The sequence below is a fragment of the Nipponia nippon genome, unplaced genomic scaffold, assembly GCF_047370975.1.
Source record: "Nipponia nippon isolate SJK-2023a ecotype South Korea unplaced genomic scaffold, ASM4737097v1 scaffold_10, whole genome shotgun sequence".
Taxonomy (NCBI): domain Eukaryota; kingdom Metazoa; phylum Chordata; class Aves; order Pelecaniformes; family Threskiornithidae; genus Nipponia; species Nipponia nippon.
This window is the reverse complement of record NW_028262291.1, coordinates 21,037,155-21,043,666: the sequence shown is the minus strand read 5'-3', so window position 1 is coordinate 21,043,666 and position 6,512 is coordinate 21,037,155. Positions and strand designations below refer to the sequence as shown.

The following is a 6,512-nucleotide window of genomic DNA, read 5'->3' as shown; positions in this document are numbered from 1 at the left end:
CTGCTCACGGGCAGTAACGTTCACCACTCCCCGTCTCGCAGTCTCTATCAGGTCCGACAGCAGCGAAGCCACCTTTTGTTTGCAGGGGCCTCTGCTGCGGCAGGTGGCCCAGGGAGCTGCTGCCCCAGCAGCCCCCCCCGCCCCCCCCCAGCAGTCCGCTCGCACCCGCGCCCGGCCCCAGGACACGCGCTGGGGGACGTGGCTGGGGGCGGGGGGGGGGGGGGGCCGGCGGAGGACAGGCGGGACGGCGAGCGGCCCGGCCCGGCCCGGCCCGGCCCCGGCCCCGCTCCCCCCTCCGGGGCTGCCCCCCTCGGTGGCGCGGAGAAGGAGGTGCCGTCCCAGCCCCTGCAGCCCGCGGGGGCCATTTTTAAATGCCTCTGTCAGGCTGCGGCGGGGGGAGCAGGTGCCGGAGCCCAGGAGCTCCCTGAGGTGCTGAAGTTGCGGTCCCCGCTCCCTCAGGTGGGGCAGGGTGAACTGTCGCTCGCAGATCCCAGGGCCAGGGTAGAAGGGGCACCTAAACCTCCCGCCAACGCGGTAAAAATACCCGCCGCCGCTCGCCCCCACGGCGGGGAGTCCCTCGCATTTAAAGGGCAGCTGCGGGCGGAGGAATCCCACCGCTGCGTGAGGCGACGGGACTTCTTCCCCGCACATACGACCAGGCGGTTCGAGCCGCGGCGTGGACCCAGCCTTGTTTTCTCTCAGCGAAATCCCTCCGCCAGAGTGCAGCGCCGTGCCGAGCGGTCATGGGAGCTACCGGCCGCGCTGTCCCTCCTCCGCGGGCGAGGCGCGGAGGCTCGCGGGCTGGCGGCCTGCCTCTGCGCCGGCCGGCGTGAAGCGGCCGCGGAGGGGGGAGGAGGCAGGGAGCGGCGCAGGTTGGGGGGGAGGTGGACTGTGTTTCCTTTCCATTGGTGTATCCTTCCGCGGCGGCGGGCGCACGGAGGTGCCTGTCCGCGGTGTCCCTCCGCCGCCGGGAGCGCAGGGGCAGGCGGTGTCTCCCCGGACGGGGCGAGGAGGTCGCGCGCTTCGCCAGGAGAAAGAAGAAACTTCAGAGCGCGGTGGCCGGCGCAGCGGCCTGCCTGCGTCGGCAGGCCGGCGGAAAGAGGGCTCCCCGCAGAGAAGAAGGAAAAGGAGGAGGAAGCGGCGGCGACGGCGGCCGGTCCTCGCCGCCGCCCAGCGGGGTCTCTGCGGGGGAGCCCGGAGGACTCTTTCTCGCGGGGCTCGGCGGAGGGATCTCTAGACAGCTCCATCCGTCGCCTCCCCCCTGCACCGCTCGCCCCTCGGCGCCGCCATCTTGGATTTTAATCCGCCATTTTTTTTCCTCCCCCCACTCGGAATTATTTTTTATCGCTATCGCTGCTTTTTCCCCCTCTCCTTAGTTTTCCTCCCCCTTCCACCCCTCCCTCGCTCGGTCTTCGCTTCCCCCCCAGCTTCCTCCCTTTTTTTTCCCTCGCTCCCTTCCCTTTGATGATTCATTTTCCCCCAGTGGCGGCTGGGGCAGCGCCGGCGGCAGCGAGGGACCCAGCGCGGAGGGCAGCCGGGAGGTGAGAGTGTGTGTGTGTGTGTGGCTTCGTGGGGGGGGGGGTCGCGACTGTCGTGGGCCGCGTGAGCAGGGTGCCCCCGCGCGTGGGAGGCGCCAGGGGCCGCCTGTCAGCGGGCGGTGAGGCGGGGGCGCCTGGGGCCGTGAGGGGGCTGTGCCCCCTCAGCTGGGGGGGGCAGGCCGGGGGGGGGGGCGCTCCGTGGGGCGGGCAACGCGTGGGGAGCGCGGCGCGGGAGGGAGGGAGGGGGCGTGGGGAGCCCTGCCCGCTGTCCGGCCCCGCGGCCCGGGGGCGGCCCTCCGCCGCGGGCCGGCCGAGGGGGCAGCGCGCGGGGCCGCCGGCTACCCCGCCGCCTCGGGCAGGGGGAGGGCGGCTGTCGGCGGCGCTGACAGACGGACCCCGCACTCTGGGGTGGTTGACGGGGGGAGACCCGTGGCCGCTCGGAGAGAGGGACGTCTGCTGGCGATGTCGCCTCCCTGCCGTACCTGGGGGCCGGGGGAGGTGGGGGGCCGCGGCGGGGCCGGGGCTTGATGGCGGCGCCGGCGGGAGGCGAGCCCTAGGGGGCAGCACGGGGCTGGGGAGGCGGTGCCGCCGCCCGGCCCGGCCGCATCGCTCCGGCTCCCCTGCCGCCGCCCGCTTCCACCTTGGTTCGCCGCTGGGTTTTGTGCGAGTAGCTCTAGCCCAGGGAGGCGTGTGGGGAACCTGGGGAGGAAGCCGGCAGTTCCTTGGCACTGCGTGGCACTGCCGGTGTTAAATGGTTAGTGGTCACGACGGCATGGCTTTTCTCTGTACGGGCCGTAATAGGAGTTTTAAGCCCTGTTTGTACTGCTTGGTTTTTACTAAGGTCTGTTTTGAGTGACCTTTCCGGGCTCAGAGCTTGCTGCAGGTAGATCGAAACGCCTGACATCTTGGGATTTTTTTGTGATTTTTTTTCATTGGGGAATATATATGCTTTAAAGGCAGGGATAAAGCACATCTTTGTCCAGCACCTATATCTGAAACTTTAAAGTAAAATTATCTTCAAAACGTTACTTTCTGAAAAAGTAAAGGTGGGGGGTGAGAGAGAGAGAACGTGGTGTTTTGTTTAGTTGTATCACAGGCAGTATGAGAATCTTAAGTATGTAACTTGGTGTAGTTTTCTGGTGAGTTGAAGTCAGTGCAGGGTGACACATATGAGATGGCAATACGATCAGAGTGTTTAATAGTGTAACTATAAATATGTAGTAGGAGGTTTTAATCAATGAGGTTAAGATGTATTGTAGAGTAAGTTCACACAGAGTCGTGTCCTGTTTCCATATCTGGTCACTTTAGCTATGGATGCATCCTCTTCTGTTTTCATTAAAAATGAACTTTTGTCTTGAATTCTTTAAGCCTTCTTCCTTGCAAGTAACACTGTGTGAGGAAATCAAGACTTACTTCATTGAAAAATGGGATTTGTTTGTTTGTTTATCATGCTATTTTGTTATTAGAGCCAGATAGACACATAGAAACATCTCTGCTTTATACCCATTTGGGTTCACAAACTGGAAAATAAGACTTATTTAAAATAACGATTTACTGCACTGCATATTAAATGAATAAGTGGGATGATGTATCCTTGTGTACTCAGTAACAGGACTGAACAGGGCTCTTGAATACTTGTTTTGCTCTGTTAGCACTATCCTATTGCAGAACTACAATTCCCAGTATTCTTTTCACTTCAAACAGCATTGTGCTTTAATGCAACAGACAGTTGCTGAAACTAACATAGCACAGAAGTATCATACCTTGCACTTACTAAACAGTGAATCCAGAGCTGTGGTTTGAGAATGTAAAGCACTTGGGAGCAGTCCCAGCTTAAGTGCTCCTGACCGCTTCCCTGACCTTGTCCCCCCACCCTCCCGTAGCATCCTCTTGTACCATGGTTCAAGCCAACAAGGTTCAGACTTTTCTGGTGACTCCCCTGATTCTGTCACCACTTGGCTCTGCAGTTGTTTTGCTGGCACAGAGGGAGAATGGCATGGAAGTGGGCACAGGCAGGCAAGGGGGCAGCAGGGCTGCTTTGGTGTTATGCTGGTTTGAAGTCTTCATTGAACTGTAGTGCTGTTTGTGCCAGACGTGGTGGGGCTGCCCTGAACTGCTGGGTTCAGCTGAACATGTGTAAGTCACATAGCTGAACTGTTCAACACCTGACACTTTTCTTCCCCTTTCAGTGGTCCTGCTGTTGCTCCTCCAGCTCCTCGCTTGCTCTAGTGCCCATTGGATTCTTTGCTAAACCTGCTCAGCACATGAAACCAGCAGAAAATTACCTGCTCTCTCCCCTGTTGGGTTAATGAGGTTAAACTGAGTTATGGAGAGGTCCACTGAGCTCCAGAATTGGTGGAAATGTTTGTGTGACTTGGCAAGAGGGCAGGAAGGAGGTTCTCCCTCTCCCAGAAGCAGGGCATTTTTGGATTGTCTCTGTGAAAGTCTGCTGAACACTGGAGTTGCTGCAGTGAGTTAGGGGGATCATGCAGCATTTAGGGTACTTTGCTTAGCCAGTTATTCAGCTTCACCCTGAGAGGGCACCTAGTGGAGGAAGGGCCGGGGGGAGGAGAAGGGGCAGGAGCTGCTGAAGCACTTCTGTATGTGCATTCCCTCTCTGCCACTCATTTGTACTCCTATGCTATTGCTTCTGTGCCTGCATTGTACTTGGATTAGTATCTAAATTGACACACAAAAATCATGTGGCTGCAAAAGAACTGGCACAAGAGAAAGTGGGAATGTACAGACTGAGCTATTGGTGGGGGATTGAAGTCTAGGTTTGGGTCGGTTTTGGATCCATGTATGCTCTCACAAACCTGCGTCCTGGGGCTGCAGTTCTGCAACAGTTTGAACTGACCTGAGTCAGTTTTGACACAGTCTTAACAGCCTTCCACGTGCCGCTTGTGCCATGTCCGATTCTGCACTGAGCTTATTCCGAGAACTAGCTGAAAAGAAACACTCAAAACCCAAGGTTTTTTTTCTTTTTTTTTTTTTTTTTCTGTTGGTTTAATTTGCTGAACCAGTTCATCCCAGGGGCAAAGAAAGTCAAAAGCGTGTGTGAAATCAGGTGGCTAAAATAAGCATCTGCAGGGGTGGGACTGAAGTAGCCCTTCCTAGGTAGCTTTTATCCTTTTGAGGAATTGCAGCCTCAGCTCCAGGATCTTTGAAGTCCTGTGGGACCACCTGGCTTTTCTTTAAGATACAACTTTGACTACAGAGATTATGGGGAAGTAAACTCCCAAATACCTTCTTTTTTTGTCACAGTCTGTGGTTGCAAAGACCTCTGTTCCATGCCTGGGTTTGCTGTGTTTTAGTATCATCAATAATAATTTGTAGTGTAACATATAACATTATGTTCCTGTTTAAAGTGACACTGTGCATTGGCTTCACACCCTTTGTAAGCCAGAAGCATTCTATGCCTCCCTTTCCTCTCTGGCTTAATGGTACTTGTCTGAGCTGTCAAAACCAGTAACTGAAATAAGATTTGAGGCTGTTTTGAATAACTCCTTAAAGCTGTGCAAGTTTTCATTCAGCATTGATTTTGCTCAGGGTCTTTCATAGTCTTAGAAACTTGAACACTTTTTAGGAGTGGGTGGGGTTTTTTGTTTCCCAGATGGCGTGGCTGTAGTGAAATCGTCTACAGCCTGGTAATCCTATAGAAAAACTGGTTGCATAGTTTTGCTCTGCTTCCCAAATTCAAAGATCTCTTGCTTTTTTTAGAGCTATCAGTAATGAAGCATGTATTTTCTCTTGATACCATAGATTTGTCCAGAAAAGCTGAGACTGTGGTCATTGCATCTTTTGTTTTGATTTTGTCCTATATTTGCTTTAGGCCACTGTCTTGCTGAGGAAGACTTTTTACAGCTATTGTTAATTTAAAAACAAACAAAACTGGTTTAAATGTTTAAATTCTTAAAAAAAATAATCAAGAAACCCATATTTTAGAAGGAGGTCCTTTGACTGCCTGTGTACTGGAGACCATGGGAAAGGGGAGGATGACCAGGCCTGTTAGGAAACTTCCTAATCCTGGTGTCTTTGCCTGTGTCCTGGAGAGGGATGAACAAAATCCACTGCCTCTGTTTAGAAGCTGTCCCTGTCCTTTAAGTAATAAACATTTATATGCAATATGCAAAAACTGTGTTATGGAAGACTGAAATAAAGGATACTTGAATTTCTTATGATTACTGATGTATGTGTTTGTATGGTTTAGGGTTGTATTGATACGTTTTTGTGCAGCTTCCTTCCCCCCCCCCCCCCCGACAACAAGACTTCTCTTAATTGATGGATTTCACAGATGAGAGCCCAAAACCTGGGAGGCTCAGATGGCTTTTGAGATCCATTTTAACAGCCATACGATTTCTTTACTCACGTTCATAGGGATTTACTACACTTCCCAGTATAAAAGGGCTAAGGCTTTTCAGATGTGGTATAAGTCTGAATAGTGCTGTTTAATCAGTCTGGTAAACACTTCTGGATAAATCTGGCTTTGTGAGTATCTTATGCGATGACAGCATTAATTGTGTTTGTGCTTCCGTTGTTGATTAGTGCTTCTTAATGTTACTGAAATGCAAATAATGCTCAGAAACTGTGTTAATAGGTTTAATAAGTTTAGAACCAGGTAAAAGAAACTTGAGTTTTCATTTTTGGGAGTACCATTGCAATGAAATGCTAAATCCCTCGATGAGATGTGCTGAATGCGATTGAGCTATATTCTGACATTTGAGGAAATGTGCCTGTAAAAATACCATAATAGAATTATAAAAGGCAGTATAATTATAAAGAGTAGTAGTATAATTAATAAAGGGTTAAAACAGCAATGTGGACATGCACGTTGAAATAAAAAAGGTCCCTTGGAAGCTGTAATTGTGTTGATAAACTTAACAGTATAGATAAAACCAAAGTCATAAGTGATCCATGCATGGTGTTGTTATTTGATGGCGGAGCCCTTTAGCAGAAATTTCTAAGTATGTGGAG

General features: G+C 52.5%; 1 protein-coding gene across 2 annotated transcripts in view; it reads left to right on the top strand.

Moving 5' to 3' along the window:
* Positions 1-749: 749 nt before the first annotated feature.
* Positions 750-6,512, top strand: part of KMT5B (lysine methyltransferase 5B) — a 31,487-nt gene continuing 25,724 nt past the window's right edge. For both annotated transcript variants that reach the window (XM_087745892.1, XM_087745893.1), the window contains exon 1: positions 750-1,541. The gene's annotated coding sequence lies outside the window, so the exon portion shown is untranslated. The remainder of the gene's footprint in view (positions 1,542-6,512) is intronic.